The following is a 24061-nucleotide window of genomic DNA, read 5'->3' as shown; positions in this document are numbered from 1 at the left end:
ATCTATTTTGGTCTTGTTAAAACTTCAGTTAAAACTTCAACTAACAACTTCTCATAAACTGGTTATTTGTCAGGAGAATCCTTCATAGCAAGTGTTTGTCTGGTACTACAATCCATAACTCGCTGACGTCAGCAATAACTGTAAAATAAACTGCAATCTGCAATCACGAAAGTTTCAGATTGAAGTTTTCAATATAAAGTGTTGTTATCTTCCCTTACCATGAATAGCGATATTATTTTTCTACTTGAATAAAATTTTCAAGAACAATCATTTCCTTTTTTCATCGTTTTCTACATGCTCTTTGGTCGGATTGTTTTCTCTTAGGTTATTCCCCATTCTCACTTTTATTTCGAATGATTGATTTATGCTTAACGCCATTTTCAGAGTTTTGAGTGCTTCGAAACATAATGCAACTTGTGTACCTGTGTTACCGATCTTAATACAAGTATGTTCTAACTTCAATTTAGAAATATACTATTTATATCGTGTTTTCAGCAATTGTTAGTTGATATTAAACAAAAAAATGCAAAAGAACACACATTAAAAAGTTTAAAATAAAAAAAATAAACACTTTTGAAAGTCTTTTTAAAAGATGTTTTGAAATGTTGAATTGTTTTTTTTTTTCAATACCTCTCCCCACATTCCCTTACATTTTATATCGATAAAAAGAAGGGAAAAAATTGCTTGTCATTGTGAAGCCTTTACGGACATATGATGGGTTCTATATTAACATTCTACGTTAATTACCAATAACGAAAGTATGAGATATTCTCGGTGCAGTATTCGGTACTCTTTGATGTTAACCGGTCAGGTAATACATGTATGTTTTCTGCTGGTCATTTTATGTAAATATGTATAGTTTATAGGTGTGAATGAGTTCGCACGTATACTACTATATCATTTTCGTTTTAAGATTTTTTTTCTGCAAGACGTAAAAAGTTTAGAAAGCGAATGACCAACGTGGAAGTGTGTATAATGTAGGGCGGACATTGATAGTAACTATAAAAGTCACTTCATATAACTATTAGACATCAAGTCTCGTAGTTGCCATTTATGTTTGTATGTAATTAATTACAATGCACTTGACAACCTTATAGCTACTTAAGCTTATTCGGTATCAAGGACAATTTTACGGTTTTTCCTAGCACAGATATACTATATTTGTTTTATTCAATGAGAATTATCTGTTTTTATTTGTATTTTTATATGTATTGTCATATCTTGATACACGATTGAAATACTGTAGACGGGGTGACTCGGAGATGCCGGTTTTCAAAGTCTTACCTTGTTTGTAAATTTTCCAACTTCACATATAGTTTGTCCATTTTTCCTACTTCACTATTCTTTCCAAATGCCACTATTTAACCCCTTATGTCCCACAACCCGAAAGCTCCATTTTCAGGCCCAACTTTGTTTACCCACTTATATATCTCACACCCAAACGCCTTTTCCCCCAGATCCCCCTATATCCCTAATCCCAAGAGATCCTTTTCTTCATTTTTTATCCCCTATATCCCACATTCTCTAAGCTTGTCATCCCCACAGTAGTTTATAGACCGCTAGGACTTTGACTTTTATTAAGTTCTGACACTTTTAGTGAATAAAAGAGTTATTTTTCATGTGTGACATCTGATGTGGTCTATCAGATTTTGTTATTATAAATACTTATTCTGGAGCTGTCACTGTTTTAAAATTTGACATTGTCGACAAGTGTTACAACCTCTACTTCTTTCCTTTGTTAATTAATGCGACAAGGGGATTTTAATTCTTATTTTAGTCGTAAGCTGCTTATAAAGTGAAACATATTGGCGAGCTTGCAGTATATTGGACAAGGCTCTGTAATAGTCATTCTTGTGTATATCTTTGTTTTGGTTATAGCCGATCTTTCACTCCAATCCTTCCTATACACAACAGATAGTTAATAAAACAGAACAGATATAATGATGTATACTTTCTTATTTTTACAGTTTTTATGAATACTATCTAATTTTCGCTTATTTTGTTCACTTTATTTTTGTCTCGCCTCGGCGGCAGTGGTGGCGGCGACCTCAAAAATGTATAATTTTGTGATTAGGTCTAGTTTATGATGAACTACTAGTGATAGGTCAATGAGATTTGTGTAATTCTGTATAAGCATTTTGGATATCTCATTTCCATAGAGATTATTTTGCCCCGCCCTGTAAGTCATGGTGCATAATTTGGTCTTTGAAACTGCTTTGTTTACATTGTCAGTTTGTGATAAGGTCAGTTTATTGAAAACCACTGGTAGTAGGTCAATGATATTTGGTATGCAGTTGTATAAGCATTGGCATATCTCATTTCCATGGAGATTGTTTGACCTCGCTCTCTTGGTCATTGTCTATTGACTTTGAAACTGCTTTGTTTATACATGTACAAGTTTTAGTTTGAATGTATTAACTTGTGTTTAGGTTAGTTAAAGGGGAACCGTTCGTGGTAGGTCAATTATAATCGGTATACAATTGTATAAGCATTAGCACATCTCATTTCCATGAACAGCATTTGGTCCTTTACCCTGAATCATGGTCTATAGACTTTGAAAATCTTCCGTAGTTTACATGTATTTGTTTGTGATTAGTTCAGTTAAATACGAACCGCCAATGTTAAGTCAATGTTTAGTATGCAAATGTATTAGCATTTGCAAGTTTCATGTCCGTGATGATTTAATGATCTAAACCCCTCATTATGGTTCATTGGCTTTGAAACTTAAATATAGTTTACAAGGTTTGATTTAAGGCAACAAATTATGATAAGTCAATGGTATATTTGGTATGCAGTTGTATTAGCATTGGCACATGTCATTTCCAAGGAGATTATTAAGTCATGTACCTTCAGTCATGGTTCATTGACTTTGAGTATCTGCATAACTTACAAGTTAAAAGTATTTGCTATTTTAATTTCACATTCGCATTATTAAAAAACAAATAGGCTAGACATATCTCTGTGTCAAAAGTTTATTGAAACTTTTGCAGAACACCTGAATTAATTACACTTTTCAAAAATGTTTGTTATTAAACTATGGAGCGAAGATACTTTATAGGTATGATTGTCATTGCGGCAACTTACTATCCACAAGAGTTCAACTGTTTATTCAAAATACACTCAGAATACTTGTGACGTAGACATAAGCAACTAATTAGGCCATCACAAGGCCTTCAACAATGTACAAAGCCTATGGCGTATGCATAGCAAGCCACAAGGCTCCCAATGAACAAAATCAAAACAATTTAATAAAAAAAACTAACGGTATGATGCATTTGCAAAAAAACCCCACCCCAAAACCGAAAAACATATAAAATCCAGCAACCATGCAACGACAAACTGAAAAACAGGCTCACACAAAATGTGGAGTGGCTAATTCTGTTAGCGAGCGCTCAACCGATCCCTCTGACATACTCACTATGGAGGTTAGATGTAACATGGATATTTTTGCGTCACATATAATTGCTGTTTTGAGAATTCCGCATTAAATAGTGCATACATAATACAAATTAACGGGATGAAAGCTTTGTCTTATAAGACGAGGTTCTAAATTCGAGAACAATATGTGTATCATAATAGATATCTCTTACAGTTAAAGCCAAGCGTTCTCCTGAAAACAATCAGAACATTGTTTAGTATCATAGATACATAGTTGTACTGGGTGGCTAACAGAAACCGACGGAGATACATACTTGTCTAGGCAACTACGAAATTCAATGAACATTTGTAGTCAGAATATATATATAACATATTGAAAAGGTTACTGTCCACTTATAGTTTCAAATTTTATTATGTCGTATTATGTCTTATCCTTCTTATTGATCTATCTTTTATCGGGTTCTCTTTGGTCGGTACTATGTATGTCGTCCTGTCTTTTTGATGCTTTTTTTTTGGGGGGAGGGGGGGGGGGGGGTGCTTAGTAAGTATCTGTTGAGTACTAGTATATCTTGTATAATAGATAACGGCAAAAATATCAGCTAATGAATATCTTCAAAAAAGTTAACACAGGTGATACACATTGGAGTTATTGCACTTCGATAACGCTTTTGGTTGTTCATTTTTGTAATTGAAGTTTTAATCTTGAAAATTTTGATAAGTTTTGAATAGCAAAATTGACCAGCAAGACACTATTTAAATATAATTCATACACTCGACTACACATATAAGCTGTTGCCATTTAATGACGCTTGTAACCGTTTTTGTTGTTCCTTAAACTAGTAGATTGAGAGAATTTATAAACACCAAACAATAATCAACAAGATAAGATCTCTATGAATACGTCAAAAGGACCGAAACCCTCTAAACAAGATCTGCGTATAAGTCAACATGCTATTTCGTGTTTTTTTGTAATGACGTACACTGATTCCAACAAGAGCTAAAACGATATCATTAAAATGTTGGACTTTTTTTATCGACAATATATTGGTTAAGTTTGGTTTATCAACAAACAGTCGGTATTCCAATAAGTACTTTTTGTGTACCCTTCTCTGTTTAAACGGACATAGATCCTTAAAGATCCTTAAAAACAACAGCATTCTGAAGATTGTGTCCTTATTCTTATTGCGACATTTTGATAGATGCTTAATCTTTCAATGCACCCGGTCTAGCTCCGTTTGGAATTCATGATATTTCTTCCTGGTTTTAGCCTGTATTTGTTTATGCATTGAGTTGTGATATTTGACTTTGTCTCTCATGATTTCATCTATCTATAAATGGCATGTCGTGATTGATTCCATTTTCATTTATAATATTTTTTATTCGCCGCGAATACAGTTCACAGAATATAGGTTCGTAATCATGACGCAGATAATTATAAAATGATATACATGTACATTTTTTTCTTCACTTACATTTGGGGATTTTTTCGAAATTCAATTACAGGAGATATCACTTAATTTAATTGGTTGTATAATTTGGTTCTGAAAAAAACCCCAGATTCACATATCCGTATGCATGAGGAAATAGAATAAGTAAACATGTGTAAGGAAGCAAACAAATGTTTCATGGTACAAAGATTTATTAACTATGTAAACTTTATAAATTTTGAAATAATCCCCGTTTGTGGTATGCTTTTATAAATAGCTTACCGAAGTACGCATTAAGCTTGTTACTTAGTAATTACACGTAAAATTAACATAATGTGGTTACGAAAGATGTGAACAACTTTCTAGTTCTATTGTTGTAACCTTTCAAGAAGTTGTGGCGAATTGAAGCTTAAACCCTTGCATCAGTTTTCTCTTCTTCGCAGTGTAGTTGTGACGCTCTTCCTGATCCAAAGGGCCTGTGTATTTCAATTATTTTTTCACTCGATAATCATTAGTCCGTTGAAAACAAAGGTATGTTGGATAGGGGCGTAATTGTGTTGTAATAGGTCACCTACGGACCCATAAAAGAGCTGTTGGAAGAAGTAAATGCCTTGCCAAGAGTGTGACGCTCTCATTGCGAGACATCGGATATAATATCCCCATTGATTCTGACCGAACATGGCTTCGAACTTGTACATTCCACGCATCTTAAACGGACGCCTCACTTCGACAAGGGATTAACTACAAATCATTCTTTGGGAGCAGGCAAAGCACGAGTTATATCTTATATGCCTTACTTTATTGGACAAAATTCTTCTAACAGGATTAAAAAAGAGTAAAACTTATTAATAGTGAGCTGCATCATATGGTAGCAGTATCTAAGCCACCAAATCGGTCTACGGGAGTTAAGAAAATTTGACATTAATGATAAAGCGTCGCAGCTTATTTTAGAAGGATACTGTCGTGTTTTGCTCAAAGAAATGTAGATGGTGTCTTTATAATTTCACGATTTTATTTAGGTATGGCTACGGTCTGATTAGGTGACTAACTAATGTAGGCTTAATTGTCAAAAATGGTAAAATTACCATCGAGCATAGCGTGACGAATTTGTTAGATTATTTTAGCAAAAAAGAATATTTCGATATTTTTCTACCAAAGGGGGCATATGACGGCTATTGGTACTTTACGGAACGGAACGGAACGGAACGGAAAGGAATTTCATTTAAGGTATCCAAAGGGGGCATTTATCAAAATTTCGAAAAATCTTTAAAACAAAACAAACTTTAAAATTTCTGTGTTTTACGGTTTTCCATATACAAATAACACAAATGTATACTTAATCTCATCTTCACAGGTGAAATTTGTAATAATGTATAACATCCGGAAATATTCTGTAGATGAATATGTCGGATTGTCCTGATAAATTATCATGAAATTAACGCATTTGCAAGTCATGCATTATGATATCTAGACTGACCTCACGTCGTCCTTGATTAGAGACAGTGTTGAAATTTGTAATAATGTATAACATCCGGAAATATTCAAAATGAATCTGATTTAAACTTTTTAATTTATTTTTCCGTTCCGTTCCGTTCCGCAAAGTACCAATTGCTCTGAGGAATTAGTATTTAACGGAAAAAACGGAAACAGACATCTTTAATGTAATTAAAGCAGTATGATAAAAAAAAATTGTCTGACACCTCTTTTTGCATGAGTGGTATGTGTTTTAGATAGCATTTTCGACTTGATCAATAATAAAAAAATTTAACACAAAGGCAGGTTACACAAAAAGTCTTTCTCCTTCCATCGGTAATTATATTTTAAAAAAGAGGCCTTCAACAGCCCGTTCCGACGATGATTAGAGACAGTGATCAAGTTGAATCTGATGTAAACTTTTTAATTTATTTTTCCGTTCCGTTCCGTTCCGCAAAGTACCAATTGCTCTGAAGAATTGGTATTTAACGGAAAAAACGGAAACAGACATCTTTAATGTAATTAAAGCAGTATGATAAAAAAAAATTGTCTGACACCTCTTTTTGCATGAGTGGTACATGTATGTGTTTTAGATAGCATTTTCGACTTGATCAATAATAAAAAATTTAACACAAAGGCAGGTTACACAAAAAGTCTTTCTCCTTCCATCGGTAATTATATTTTAAAAAAGAGGCCTTCAACAGCCCGTTCCGACGATGATTAGAGACAGTGATCAAGTTGAATCTGATGTAAACTTTTTAATTTATTTTTCCGTTCCGTTCCGTTCCGCAAAGTACCAATTGCTCTGAGGAATTGGTATTTAACGGAAAAAACGGAAACAGACATCTTTAATGTAATTAAAGCAGTATGATAAAAAAAAATTGTCTGACACCTCTTTTTGCATGAGTGGTATGTGTTTTAGATAGCATTTTCGACTTGATCAATAATAAAAAATTTAACACAAAGGCAGGTTACACAAAAAGTCTTTCTCCTTCCATCGGTAATTATATTTTAAAAAAAGGGGCCTTCAACAGCCCGTTCCCACGATGATTAGAGACAGTGATCCAGTTGAATCTGATGTAAACTTTTTAATTTATTTTTCCGTTCCGTTCCGTTCCGCAAAGTACCAATTGCTCTGAGGAATTGGTATTTAACGGAAAAAACGGAAACAGACATCTTTAATGTAATTAAAGCAGTATGATAAAAAAAAATTGTCTGACACCTCTTTTTGCATGAGTGGTATGTGTTTTAGATAGCATTTTCGACTTGATCAATAATAAAAAATTTAACACAAAGGCAGGTTACACAAAAAGTCTTTCTCCTTCCATCGGTAATTATATTTTAAAAAAGAGGCCTTCAACAGCCCGTTCCGACGATGATTAGAGACAGTGATCAAGTTGAATCTGATGTAAACTTTTTAATTTATTTTTCCGTTCCGTTCCGTTCCGCAAAGTACCAATTGCTCTGAGGAATTGGTATTTAACGGAAAAAACGGAAACAGACATCTTTAATGTAATTAAAGCAGTATGATAAAAAAAATTGTCTGACACCTCTTTTTGCATGAGTGGTATGTGTTTTAGATAGCATTTTCGACTTGATCAATAATAAAAAATGTAACACAAAGGCAGGTTACACAAAAAGTCTTTTTCTCCTTCCATCGGTAATTATATTTTAAAAAAGAGGCCTTCAACAGCCCGTCCCGACGATGATTAGAGACAGTGATCAAGTTGAATCTGATGTAAACTTTTTAAGTTTTTTAGATGAAAATAACAAATCTTCCAACAAAATGACTAAAATGTATAAAACCAATGCATGAATATCGCGCAGCAAACATCCATGTAATCTATATTTATTGTAGCATGCTAACATAAGAAATCAGAGCTATTTAAAACGTTTCTCTTGTTAAAAAGTTTCTCAGGAGAGGATCTGTTTTTGCCAAACTTTTAACAATTATTTAAGAGTGCTCAACTAAATAGAAATTTGTATAGTGAAAAAGTCTTCTCTATAATGATAACAATTATCTTTGCTGTTTCTGAACACCTCAAATATATGTACACAACTCTTAACATGGGCGATCTAATATTAAACAGAATTTTAATTTAACTAAACAAGTTGTACTATTACACCATTGCTCTTGAGGGGATAGAGCGCTCACGGCGACTTGAACAGCGCCTCATTATATAGATCAAGATCCGAAATCGGCAGCTTTTAATTATGCGTGTTATATTTGTTTATTGCTTTTTTTCTAGAAACCGGAAACGCTGTTTTTCTCGCTTTTTATTGGTTTACATTTAGTAGTGAGTGCAAGTAAAGGGGTCTCTTATAACTTACTATATTGGATGTGCTTTGTTCATTGTTGAATGCCATTAGGCATACGATGTTTTATTGGGGTATACATCTTTATTAGTTCGTCTTTTGATAAAAGTTGTCTCATTTGTAATCATACCCATTATGTCTGCTATGTTTATATAGACTACACTGCATTGGCTCTGCGATTCCAGTTTCCTTCTGTCGTCGTCAGGCAAGTATAATATTACATGAACATTCCTTCTGTCATCGTTGATTGAATTTATTTCCAAAAGAAGAATCATGAAATTTATAGTAGGATAAACAAAGAAGATTAACACATAAATTTTTATTTATTTTCAAACCAAATTAAATCAAAATTCAAATCCCGTGTCTACTCTTAAAAAGTTTGCGTACAAGGATCTGACAACACTCCGTTTTACTTTCTGTCCTGGTAGTTTTTACATCAGCTAATAAAAATTTAAGCTTTCAAATTTTAAAAGTGTGTATTAATCCGACAAATTAAGAGAACCTCAAAAGATCTTTAAACAGAAAGTAAAATTGAGCGTTTTCAGATCCTTATAAGCAACGTATCGACACATTTTATATGATCTTTAGGGACGGACCATTTAACTTGCAGAGGGGGAGGCATGCGCGCATTTTATTTTTATTTTTGGGAAGTGGCGCGACAAATTATTTTTTTTCAAATTTAACATTATTTTTTATGGTAAATATCCTCTGTCAAAATTTTTTTTCTCCCTTTGCTGGCCAAATTATTTATTTTCTCTATTCAGAATCAACATATTTATTTACGAAAAAAAACATTAAATCAATTTTCAATAAGGCTCTCTATAGACACAATATTAACAACATGAATAAACATAATCTACTACTACGGGTTTTTTTTTAACGACCTTGGCAAAAGCCCTTGCACGGTTGATATAAACCAAATCAATCTAGCAATACACAATGATGAATAATAGTATAAATATTAAATTACATAAACAAATACATGAACAAAACGGATTACATGATAGTGTTTTGACTTTTATTGTTAAAATATATAATGATTTGTAAGTATACTTGAATGACGATACATTTTTTTGATTTTTTGATTTCTTTGGATAGTGAATTCCACACCTTTTGACCACTAAAAGAAAAGCTTGGTTTGTATAATTCTGTATTTGATTTTGGAACAATACAATTATCTGAAAATGAGAGTCGAGTACTGTATGACTGTTTGCTATTTGTAGTTACAATAAGATTTGACAAGTATTGGGGTACCAATCCATTGTTTTATTCATACATTAATAAGGACTTGTGGTATAATATTCTATTACATGTATTTACTGGAATTATTCCAGATTCTTTAAAAAGTTCAACAGATGGTTTTTGAAAATCGTGTTCATTTAAAATAATTCTAGCTTCCCTTTTTTGTAATTTAAGCAAACTGTCGATTAAAAATGTGTTACAGTTGCCCCATATTGAACAACAGTAGTCAAAATTTGGAAGAATGTATGCATTATAAAATAAAATTCTTGCATTATGATTTAAATATTTCTTGATCCTTTTTAGTAGAGCTAAAGGAAGAATTTACCTTAAAGTTTTTAATAACATATTTGATATGATCAGACCAAGACAGAGTTGCATCCACAAAAATACCAAGGACTTGTTCACGCTGACTTTCATTAATATATTGATTATTAATGAAGATATTAAAAGGTTCATTACACATGACAGAAAGTTTGTGTTTTGAACATAAACACATTTTCTTTGTTTTGGATACATTGATTAACATTTTGTTTTCATCACACCTATGAGAAATATTTTCTAACACAGTATTTAGTGTCTGGCTATACAACTTTTGTTTTTACCAGTAACAGAAATAGTACTATCATCAGCCAAAAGATCACTGTTATGATTTGGATGACACAAAGGCAAAAAATTAATGAATAATAAGAATAATATGGGACCTTAAACGAACCCTTGAGGTACACCTGTTTTTACTTTAATTTAATACACCTGAAAAAGTATTTGAAATGTATACAATCTGCTGTCTATCAGTTAGATATGAAGTAAGCCAGTGCAGTGAAGAATAAGAAAATCTGTATTTTTGTAATTTCTGGAGGAGCAGTTTATGATGAAGAACATCAGAAGCTTTACAAAGATCCAGAAATACTGCTCCTACTAATTCGCCTTCATCAATTGCTTTTAACCATTTATCTAACAAAGTTGTCATGGCAGTTTGACAGGAATGGTTCGAACGAAAACCTGATTGCAGGACATACAACAGATTATATGTGTCCGTATAGTTCATTAAATAAGTTTTTACGTGTCTCTCAAGTATTTTAGATACTAATTGTAAAAATGCAATTGGTCTGTAATTAAATACATCATTTTTTAACATTTATTTTCAAAACCTGGTATGACTTTAGCTAGTTTGAATAATGATGGATAAACTGATTTTTTAATGCTTGAATTAAAAATTTGACATAAGGGAACTGAAATAAGATGAGAAGTAATTTTTAAAAACTTTGCACTGATATTATCAAGACTGCTTTTATTACATTACAGATGACTGTTTCCGTTCGATTCCGTTAAATACCAATTCCTCAGAGCAATTGGTATTTTGCGGAACGGAACGGAAATCAGATTCAACTTGATCACTGTTTCTAATCATCTTCGGAAGGCCCCTTTTTAGCTCACCTGGCCCGAAGGGCCAAGTGAGCTTTTCTCACCACTTGGCGTCCGTCGTCCGTCGTCGTCGTCGTCCGTCGTCGTCGTCGTCCGTCGTCGTCCGTCGTCGTCGTCGTTAACAATTTACATTTTGAACTTCTTCTAGAGAACCACTGAATGGAATGGAACCAAACATGGCATGAATTTTCCTTATGAGGTGCTGACCAAGTGTTGTTACTTTGTAGCCGATCCATCATCCAAGATGGCCGCCAGCGGGGGACTTAGTTTAACATAGGACGGTATGGGAAATGCATACAAATGACTTCTTTTAGAGAACCACTGAATGGAATGAAACCAAACATGGCATGAATGTTCCTTATGAGGTGCTGACCAAGTGTTGTTACTTTGTTGCCGATCCATCATCCAAGATGGCCGCCAGCCGGGGACTTGGTTTAACATAGGACCCTATGGGAAATGCATACAAATGACTTCTTTTAGAGAACCACTGAATGGAATAAAACCAAATATAGCATGAATGTTCCTTATGGGATGCTGACCAAGTGTTGTTACTTTGTAGCCGATCCATCATCCAAGATGGCCGTCAGCGGGGGACTTAGTTTAACATAGGACCCTATGGGAAATGCATACAAATGACTTCTTTTAGAGAACCACTGAATGGAATGAAACCAAACATGGCATGAATGTTCCTTATGAGGTGCTGACCAAGTGTTGTTACTTTGTTGCTGATCCATCATCCAAGATGGCCACCAGCCGGGACTTAGTTTAACATAGGACCCTATGGGAAATGCATACAAATGACTTCTTTTAGAGAACCACTGAATGGAATAAAACCAAACATAGCATGAATGTTCCTTATGGGGTGCTGACCAAGTGTTGTTACTTTGTAGCCGATCCATCATCCAAGATGGCCGCCAGTGGGGGACTTAGTTTAACATAGGACCCTATGGGAAATGCATACAAATGACTTCTTCTAGAGAACCACTAAATGGAATTAAACCAAACATAGCATGAATGTTCCTTATGGAGTGCTGACCAAGTGTTGTTACTTTGTAGCTGATCCATTATCCAAGATGGCCGCCAGCGGGGGACTTAGTTTAACATAGGACCCTATGGGAAATGCATACAAATCACTTCTTCTAGTGAACCACTGAATTGAATGAAACCAAACATGGCATGAATGTTCCTTATGGGATGCTGACCAAGTGTTGTTACTTTGTAGCCGATCCATCATCCAAGATGGCCGCCAGCGTGGGACTTTGTTTAACATAGCACCCTATGGGAAATGCATACAAATGACTTCTTTTAGAGAACCACTGAATGGAATGAAATCAAACATGGCATGAATGTTCCTAATGTGGTGCTGACCAAGTGTTGTTACTTTGTAGCCGATCCATTATCCAAGATTGCCGCCAGCGGGGGACTTAGTTTAACATAGGACCCTATGGGAAATGCATACAAATGACTTCTTTTAGAGAACCACTGAATGGAATAAAACCAAACATTGCATGAATGTTCCTTATGAGGTGCTGACCAAGTGTTGTTACTTTGTAGCCGATCCATCATCCAAGATGGCCGCCAGCAGGGGACTTAGTTTAACATAGGACCCTATGGGAAATGCATACAAATGACTTCTTTTAGAGAACCACTGAATGGAATAAAACCAAACATGGCATGAATGTTCCTTATGAGGTGCTGACCAAGTGTTGTTACTTTGTAGCCGATCTGTCATCCAAGATGGCCGCCAGTGGGGGACTTTTGAATGAAATTAAACATGTTCCTTTCCTTAGAAATGAGGTTGTGTTGTCACTTTTAGCCAAATTTTATATTTTTTTATATGATTTCAAAAACCCAAGTAGAATCAGGTGAGCGATACAGGCTCTTGAGAGCCTCTAGTTTTATTTATAATTACCAATGGAAGTAGAAAGACCTTTTGTCTAACCTGTCTTTGTGTTATTTTTTATACGTCCGTCAATTTTGACGGGACGTATTATGGTATACAAATGTCCAGTGTCCGTCCGTCCGTCCGTCTGTCCGTCTGTCCGGTGTAAACATGTCGCACCGTAACTTGCGAACGACTTATCCAAATTTCATGAAACTTAACATAGTTGTTTCTTATGATGGTAAAATGATCTGTATACTTTTTTGTGAAAATAAGATTACAACTTTTTGAGTTACGGCACTTTGTAACTAAAACAGGGGTGTGGTTTTTTTTCACATGTCGCACCGTATCTCAAAAACGATTCTTGATTATGGCTTAAAACTTTAAATACTTCTTAGTTATATTAATCTTAATATCTGTATACTTTTTGGTGATGATTCAAAATTTCATTTTTGAGTTATTGAGTATTTTGTAAAAAAAAAAGGGGGGTGTTACATGTCGCACCATATCTCAAAAACGATTTATGATTATTGCTTAAAACTTTACACACTTCTTTGTTATATTAATCTAAAGATCTGTATACTTTTTGGTGATGATTCATTTTTATATTTTCGAATTATTGAGTTTTTTTTCACATGTTGCGCTGTATCTCTATTGCTTAAAACTTAACAGGCTAATGTTGCGTCGGGTTTCCAAATACATCTTGTACAATCTTCCTATTGAGCGGGAATAAGGAATGAGTCAGGATATACTAAGCATGACATCCTGTACAACCCTGTGTTATTCAAAAAAGATTTATGTTTTTTTCACAAGACGACGGGCGTATCATGCGCTCATGGCGCAGCTGTTTATTTAAATATTGATCAAGTCGAAATGCTATCTAAAACACTTACCACTCATTCAAAAAAGAAGGGTCTGACTTGTTTTTATCATACTGCTTTAATTACATTAAAGATGTCTGTTTCCGTTTTTTCCGTTAAATACCAATTCCTCAGAGCAATTGGTACTTTGCGGAACGGAACGGAACGGAAAAATAAATTAAAAAGTTTACATCAGATTCATTTTGATCACTGTCTCTAATCATCGTCGGAACAGGCTGTTGAAGGCCCCTTTTTTAAAATATAATTACTCAGTATAATTACCGATGGAAGGAGAAAGACTTTTTGTGTAACCTGCCTTTGTGTTAAATTTTTTATTATTGATCAAGTCGAAAATGCTATCTAAAACACATACCACTCATGCAAAAAGAGGTGTCAGACAATTTTTTTTTATCATACTGCTTTAATTACATTAAAGATGTCTGTTTCCGTTTTTTCCGTTAAATACCAATTCCTCAGAGCAATTGGTACTTTGCGGAACGGAACGGAACGGAAAAATAAATTAAAAAGTTTAAATCAGATTCATTTTGATCACTGTCTCTAATCAAGGACGACGTGAGGTCAGTCTAGATATCATAATGCATGACTTGCAAATGCGTTAATTTCATGATAATTTATCAGGACAATCCGACATATTCATCTACAGAATATTTCCGGATGTTATACATTATTACAAATTTCACCTGTGAAGATGAGATTAAGTATACATTTGTGTTATTTGTATATGGAAAACCGTAAAACACAGAAATTTTAAAGTTTGTTTTGTTTTAAAGATTTTTCGAAATTTTGATAAATGCCCCCTTTGGATACCTTAAATGAAATTCCTTTCCGTTCCGTTCCGTTCCGTTCCGTTCCGTAAAGTACCAATAGCCCATATGACTTCTTCATGCCCTGAATCTGCCGTTACAAGAAAGTTGTTCAATGACTATGTTTTATAAGATTGCATGTAAATAAAGCCATTAGAAGTTGACTTCACGTCCTTTTTAAATATAAGCTATGATAATACTGCAGGTTTTATGTTGCAACTTGCAAATCATGTTAGCCGATAACTACATACAATCTTAGTATACATGCAATGTTCTTGTCGAACTTTCTACATGACATTTGTTATAAATAAGTAGAGACATATTTTCGCGGAGTCGTGGAATTTATATGGCTGAGTTCATAGTAAAATCCATGTTTCGTAAGCAATTACCACGAGGTCATCTTCACTGCATGTTTAATCACTACCTTATCATTACTTTAAATTTAATTTTTGTAATAAATATGAAAACAAGAATGCAGTGTAGAATTACATGTTATTCCGTGCAATACGTAGAATAACACTTTGACAGCCATTTAAATATGTTCTACAAGACAAACGAGAGATATACGAGCTTATCAAACATTTTCCAACTTCTTATCATATTAACCGTTTGTCATTCTTTCTGGTTTTTACATATAATCCAATATTAAATTTATATCCGAGAGATAAAATGTCATAGTGCCCTGTGCTTTTAAAAAGATAAATGAGTATTTCTTGAATAATGATTTCCTTTCAATTAAAATAAACTGCGATATCTGAGAAGAATTCATATAATCTTTAAACACATTTTTTTCAATCAAACACGAAACAACTTGGGAAATGATCTTTTAAAGTTAATCATATTTTTTTTTAAGTTCTTTTTGTTTGTGTGGTTTTTTTTTTCTTTTCTTTTTTTTGCGTTAATCATCGTGTATCATCTTACTTTATAAATTGTACCATTTAGCTAACTGGTCACCACTTAATTTTCCCAATATATATTTTAATGCATATTAAATTGTCACAATGCACATGCAATCAAATTGCTATCTACACCTACAAACAAATATAAGTAGTCAGATTCACCAAACATACATGTCTTGAGTTGCTAAAACATTTACATACTTTTTTATACTCTCTTTTCTTGCTAAAAAGAAAACAACCTAGCGGAATTTTATTGAGATATATTTTCAGTTGCAATGAGTTATACTTGTTTTACATTTTCATTTTGGGGCCTTTAAAAGCTGACTATGCGGTGTGGGCTTTGCTAAATGTTGAAGGCCGCTCGGTGACCTACTGTGGTTAATTTTTGTGTTATGTGGTCTATTATGGAGAGTTGTCTCATTGGCAATCATACCACATCTTCTTCTTTTTTTAATAATAATTGAGTTTCAAAGGGAAATAATCCAGAATAACATATCCCCTTTTTATTCATGATAGAGATTACATTGGATTATCTCCAATTGAAGCTAGCGTAAAAACATTATATATGTTTTAGCGTTATAAGCATAAAATACAATTCAGACTTGTCATGATTAACTGTCTGAATAGATTCCTTTTAAGATCTTAGACCTCGTTTACACTGACAAAAAAGGTCGATCTTTATCTTTGGTCCAGTGTAAACGGGTAAGATCGATCTTCAATCGGACGTAAAAAGCCTACCTCTAGAGGTGGTTTTAAAAAGATCGATCTTATTTGAATCGATCTTTTTTTTGGTGTAAACGCTTAGATCCATCGCGATCGATCTTTTTTCAGGTGTTTGTTATATTAAGATAGGAAAATAAAGGACAGACCGGTTCTTTTTATGTTGTAGTGTAAATGCACTGGACCAAATAAGATCGATCTCGATCGATCGATCTTGCTTGTGCAATGTAAATGCGAACTGGTCTTTTTAGATCGATTCAAATAAAGATCGTTGCCAGTGTAAACGGGGTCTTAGTCTAGATATGACTCACAGTAAATAAAAACTGGATAGTTAGCTACAACAGGTTACATGTACAAGAGCGCATTTATTCCTAATGCATTTTCCGTAGGGTACCAGTGGTATTCCATTTTTTTTTTTGAAGACTAAATAAGTTCTAGATAAAAAAAAGTTACGGTAGCATTTCCTTTTACTACATCAGCCTTGATAACAGCCAGAAAATATTTATGGTCAAAGTTGACTTAAAATGCAGATAAGAAAAACGTCTTTTTTGTCAAGTTTTAAATGGATCATTCGTACATATATTGAATATATTTTCTATACTTTGTAATATCTATATTATTTTTTTTAACTTTTAAAAATGGTTATAATTTCGCCGTTAAATAAAGGCAACAGTAGTATATACCGATGTTCAAACTCATAAATCCAATGACAAAAAACAAAATCGGGGTAACAAACTAAAACTGAGGGAAACGCATTAAATATAAGAGGAGAACAACGACACAACACTACAATGTAACACACACAGAAACAGACCAAGCAACAGACAAAATCCCACGAGAATAACAAATATAACATCAAAACCAAATACATGAATTTGGGATAGACAAGTACCGTGACACGTCTTATCACAATGTGAATTTACACTCAAAGATCAGAGAAAACAAACGACGCAACGTTAAAATGTAACACATACAGAAACGAACTATAATATAACAATGGCCATATTCCTGACTTAGTACAGGACATTTTTAAAGAAAAAAATGGCGGATTGAACCTGGTTTTGTGGCATGCCAAACCTCCCCTTTTCTAGCCATGTCAAATATAACATTAAGATGACAACTCAACACTACAGGACTACAATATAAATAAATTGGAGAATACAATTGACAAAGAAACAAACGAACAACAGCCAACAAAAGGCAACAAGTTGAACATTTTAATACGCCAGAAGTGCATTTTATCCACACAAGATCTACTTATGATGCCCAGATACAAAAGTTTGAAAGCCGAAACAAGCACAAAGTCGAACAGCATCGAGGACCAAAAGATCAAAAAAGTTGTGCCAAAAACGGCCAGGGTTTTCTGTTTACAATTAAAACCTGGTATCATCCAATCATTAGCCACACCAGATTCTATTTTTGAGTACCATTTGAGGTTAAAAAATCTGCCGGTAAAATAATAATAAAATAATTGCGCTCTTGCAACCAAGCTAATATATATTTTGGATAAGGATGTGGCTCATTTTACATTAATTAATATAGAATTAACAGTTTTAAAAGGATTTAAAAAAATATTAAACTTATCATCACACTTTATCAAATGAACTTTCATGTGACTTCACAATACTAAGTGTTTTTTTAATTTTCAAGATTGGGGGTATGATCGCCTTGAATATGAACATCTTCGTTGGGTAGTAAAAAGTCCGTTTACTTTTAAAAAAAAACAAAAAAAAACCTCAGGGACCACTTATGTCTTTATTTCGTCCATTGCAATGCAAGAAATGATTTAATTTTCAAGCATATTTAGCACTTAGAAATGGCAATATATTTGTTTCTTATAAAATATTACATTGCAAAATATCGTAAAATAATTACATTAGATGTATGTTTCATTATAATACGTTTTTCTGATTGGCTAACAGCAATCTCACGGCATTCTGAACTCAACTTTCAATTTCAAAATGAATTGCAAACCTCGTGATGATACGTGCTTCTACAATAAAGTGCACAGGTGAATGATAACGGAAAACTTGATAAAAATCATGTTTCATGATCATAGCGAAAACTTGTAATTATATAAGTATTGAATGCTTCTTTAAATAATAATTTCATAGGGTTGTAAAAGCGTTGACCGTGGGCACATTTTTAGAATTAAGCGCATCCGCGCTTCATACAAAATGTACTTCGGTCAACGCTTTTACACCGCAATGTATTTACAAAAAGGAGCATTCAATTCTTAAATATTTTGTGGAGACGTTATTTAATGATGTGTTATGGTGACATCCAGGTAACACAAAAACCCATTAATAATTAAATCAAGATACATTTAATGTAAGTCATGGGTTAACAAATCGAAATTTTCCTAAGTGGTTTGGTAATTGGGCGTGAAATTGTCGCTATTTTCACTTTCATCGTACAAGTATTTATTTCTTTTGGGTGACCTTTACCAGGTGTGCTGTATCCCGGATGTACATTTCCTTTTGTAAACCAATGTTTCCCGCGGTTTCTTGGTCCATTCTATAGCCGGGAGTTTGATGTGTCAGTGTGAGGTATATATCGGTGAGGTTAAACATTAACATGTCATCATACATCAGTGACAAGAATACCAAAACAAATCTGCAAAGTTAATCAGCCATTGTTTTCTACATATGAATAGGGTTACGTCACTGCATCTCCCTTACATATACAACTTATTTTTTATTAAAAATATAACTTGTTTGTGGTTACGAGGACGTAATGGCGACAATTATTTCTGTTAAAGTTAACATGGCCATTTATTAACGTAACCAAGATTTACAATGTAATACAAATATAAATTTTAAAAAACCTGAAAAGTCAAATGTTACTTTTGTAAAGTACTACAGAATTCTTTTAACAGGAGTTCATTTCTTGGTCACCATCACGATTTGGTATACTATGTAGTTAATTTACGCATTTGATTGAAAATAAAATTTGTATACGGAGATTATGAATTCTTTTTTAGTAACCTGTTCCGTTCGTTGTAATCTCGAGGCAAACGATAAAGGCTACAATCTTCATGCAACTTTACTTCTTTAAAAATCAGTTTGTGTGTGTGTAACATTTATGATTGTATGTAACATTACACTGTTTGTCCTTTTTTATGACCAAGTTATGTTCTAAATAGTACACTACAAAACGCATATCACAATATTTGCAAGTTTCTTCCACGAAACAGTTATAATATCTCTGTGTAAATCAGTCATTGTTTAATGAAATTGGAATTGACTGTTTCCATTCTGACCGATGCGTATTATCAAACCAAATAGAATCTTTGTAATAAGAAGAACAACGTCCTCTCTGCGTGATGAATCCTTTGAACACCATATCGACGCCCGTCTTGGTTATCAATTTGAATCATTAGCATTATGAAAGATTATTTATATGATTGAGGGGTTCGCGATAGGAAATTCACTAATTTCAACATACCTATTAATTTTTCTATGGCATTTATAAATATTTTTGAAATGATTCGGCGGAAATAGAAATAATTGAGCGTTTTCTTAAGAGTTCAAATCATGAACGTTGCTTCATGTACCGCTTTCATATAAGGAACCCCTTTAGCTTTGTCAGTAGACCATTATTAGCCTTCTAGTTAACAGAAGTGGTTACAAATTTGATGTGACAAGCTTCTCTATCTGTTGAAGTGCGGTAGACGTGCTTTCTGTAGCGAATATCTCTCTAATAATTTGATTGGCTGTTACTTTTATATCAATTATTGTAATGAAAGCCACACGTCTTTTAATTTATGCACTCGTCCATATCAAATTAGGATGATTTTAAAATTAACTCAAAGCATTCCTTCACTAAATGGTATAGAAGTTTCAAAATTCCTTATTTACAATAAATAGAAATCATTTTAACAAATCTAGTAATAATATAACAAGAAGAAAAATACTAAATAAATAAATGAAAACCACATTATGAAGAAGAAGATGTTTTATTTCCATTAAATGGGCTAAAAAGGAGCATTATACAATATAAGCCATTCATAAGAAAATAAAAAAAAGAAATAACAATAGTCTTGTATACATACAAAAAACCCACTATGTATATAAACAGATAGATTTTGTCAGGGCCATTTGAACTAAATTAACATTTTTTGTTATGTCAAGTCTCTGAATCAAGCCACATTTACTGATGATATATGCAAACTTTTAATTGCTCTTAAATATGCCATGATATTTATCTTTGTTGTTACCTTATGAACTATATAAAAATGCAGATGCATAATGTTGTCTGTAAACATATATATTATTTTCTGATTCTATTGTCGGCGCCAATAAATTTGTGATAGCTCAGCGTTGCAGAATATAAGAGCACTCGAGGTCAAAATATTCTTTATTTACCGTAACCGTGATAACTCGAGACATTGAAATTATAAATCTACACCTACTAATTTGTTCTAATATTTCAAATCTACTTGAAACTGTCGAGGATGGGAGGGATGTTACATTCTTCTAAAATTATAGACTTGAGGTCTATTAACTAATAATGTGACATCTACTACGGTCGGAACAATAACCTTACAATAAATTGCTGTGAACAGGTCCCGTAACGGACGATTGAGTTACCGCACATAAAACACAAACTGAGGTCTCAAGTATCACTGGTTGACACTTGAAATATATAGAAGCTTTTGACCATAGATGTATTTATATATAATTGTAACTTATACGAGATAAAAAGTACATCTTGTCATTTAATGGTTATCTCAAGTTTGACATGAGTAATGGATAGTTTTCCTACTGTTGCTTTTCAAATTAATATTATTTTAAATTGATTTTAACAGCATTTTTTGTACCACACCGCTTCTTAATATGACACTTTTTGATATTTATCAAATGTATAAATGTGTACAAAGAGAACTAATTACTCTTTTTAATTCATTTCGCATGCAAATCCAAATTAAAGGAAATGGCTAACGAAACACACATTTAAGTCTTATAAGCACGAATTCGACCTTCAGATTAATACCAGATTCATTTGAATAATGTGACAAATAATCGCAGTAAACATTATTTCATGACAATTTTGATTTAATTTGAAAAATAATTAATCTATATTTGAACATTGCAAAATTGTAAACCGATATTCGCATATTTGTATGTGCATTTTTGTCCAAGTCAAGAGCCTTTTATTCAGGGGTTGGTCACTGTCTGTCTGTATATTTAGTTACGGTTATTGTTTATATATTTTAAATAAGATCGCTGTCCTTTGAATTGTTTCACATTTTTGTATTCTGGGAAATGTTCTACTAGTATATAGCTTTCTATTCTGCATAGGTGTTGCTAATTGGTGAAGACCACCCTGCGACCTGCTGATGTTTTGTGCTGAACTATTGGATATTTGTTTCATTTGCAATCATTTTGGATTTCCTGATTTTTATATGTAAAACTCAAAATTCAGATATGACATAGACAATTGGAGATGTTTATGACTTCCGACATGCACATGAATATGATGAGTGGTTGATATAGTTGTTTGAGACACCAACTTTACGTTCCCCTCTTTAAATATCCTGATACAAGAAGGGGTACACTCGTTTACTGCTAATAATCCGTTTTTGCTTTAATCCGTGTGTCACATGGTCTGACACAATACCCCTCAACAATTAAGAGTAAGATCATCTTGAAATAGATAAGGCACTATTCTTCAACTGTTATGCCATGCCATGATGGTTTCAGCTCCTTTAAATATTATGATACCTGTTGGCCGAAAGATGCAATATAACTGATTTTTTGTCGATTTTTCTCAGCACCTACATTTTTTTTTAAATATGCCAACAAGCTTCGTCTAGTTATGCTTTACCATGTACACGTTTTTGTTAAAAATAAAACGAAAACAATAAAAAAATAATCTATGCGGCGATTTTTACTAGTTAAAAACAGAGAGACACGAACCCCACCAAATAAAAAAGTTGACCACATTGGTCTAATTGTGATCGCTGTCATGTTGCTTATGTTTTATTTAGTAAAATTCCTGCAGTATAAGGTGACGAGTCATGAACGAGGAAAGCAGGACATGATTGTAGTTAGAACGAACAAAAACAATGTCTGTGTTCCTCTAGAATACGATCAGACACCAACGTTGCATGTTAAACCGACAGACGGTATTTATGTGAATACATATGACTTTTTGCGAGAGAGAAAAAGAATCGGACGTTTAGCGACCAAATATAAATTTTACCGATCGCGAATAGTAAAGTTTTTAATCATTGCGCTTTTCATCAACAGTAAGAATCTACCTATTTCTATTTATTATATCTTGCGGTTCACCATTTTATTTTTTGTTGCATATCAGTTTTCCAACTATCCATGAAGTCTACCTATACATTTATTATAAGTATAGGTAGATTTCACGGATGTGCAAATGAGCTGTCAACACTTAATTCTTGGTAGGTCTAATAAATACGAAAGTGCAATTTGTCATACTTCTGTATGTAGCAGTCGGCTACAATATTAGCTAAAAATTGAAAATGGCTATTGTCATAGTCACTTGGAAGCTTGACAGATCCGTAACAAAGAGTAGGATGTATATCATAGTTGAGATTCTGATTCATTCAGACTGGAAAGATTTGTAGACAGTAGACGCTCTGAAAAAATCTGCCATGGAATGTAATGATCGGGATTTATGTGCAAGTTATATGGACTGCAACTTAATATGTTGAGACTTTGTGAGGCTCTGCTTTGAATTTGAGAAAAAAAGTTTGCTTTATATTCAAGACAAAAGATTTTTTTTTTAAATATGTAGAATGACGAAATGTTCTATAAATATATTATCAACTTACAGAATGTGAAGATCCCTTCTAGATAAAAGGTTAAATATAACAAAAACGAACTCTAAGGAAAAATTAACACGGAAAGTTCTTTATCAAATGGCAAAATTTAAAACTCAAAACACATATAAATGGAAAACAACTGCCATATTCCTGATTTGGTAGTCATTTCGTTGTGTAAAAAAAGGTGAATTAAACCTGAAACGTATTGCTATTATATACCGTTCATACAACCATCTATATCAATCGTTATATTTTTAAAGACACAAAAACACTTTATTTTTGTAAAAAAAATTCAAGTTCTTAGTTTTTCTGTTACGTTCAACCTTCAAATTTCATATTAAAATGCCGTCATTTTCTCAAGAAAAATCCAATTTTTACTTTTACTTTGGGTTTCAAATCGCTATCATAGAAACACAAATCCTTTATAATTTTGCTGCATTGTAATGTACACAATTGAGAACGATTTATTTTTGAAAACATTATGAAATTCAGCAGAGATATCTATAACATAAATTTGATTTTAAACATGAAAACAACACTGTATAACCCGAAGCGTTTCTGGATTTACCGTGATCCGGAAAGCTCAATGCCGAATATTTTAAAGCCAATGATATATAAGAACCGAGACCGTTAAAGAGTCATATGACCATATTAATTTATATGTCATTTGTTGTCTATAGTGTTAAATTAATTTTGTTGAGTATTGTTCTACATTTACTTTTTTTTTTCATTCTGTCAATTGTCAAAATTACAACAGATTTTTTTTTTTATAAAATTCTCGTGTATGAGTAGAAGTCCTTTGTCTTTGCTTATATGTTA

The 24061-nt window shown here is 33.1% G+C and overlaps 1 protein-coding gene across 24 annotated transcripts in view; it reads left to right on the top strand.

Annotated features, from left to right (window-relative positions):
* Window positions 1-24061, top strand: part of LOC139485267 (neurobeachin-like) — a 213792-nt gene that overhangs the window by 69026 nt on the left and 120705 nt on the right. The gene's annotated exons all lie outside the window — the stretch shown is intronic.

The sequence above is a fragment of the Mytilus edulis genome, chromosome 8 (assembly GCF_963676685.1).
Source record: "Mytilus edulis chromosome 8, xbMytEdul2.2, whole genome shotgun sequence".
Taxonomy (NCBI): domain Eukaryota; kingdom Metazoa; phylum Mollusca; class Bivalvia; order Mytilida; family Mytilidae; genus Mytilus; species Mytilus edulis.
This window is presented reverse-complemented; position numbering and strand designations above follow the sequence as displayed.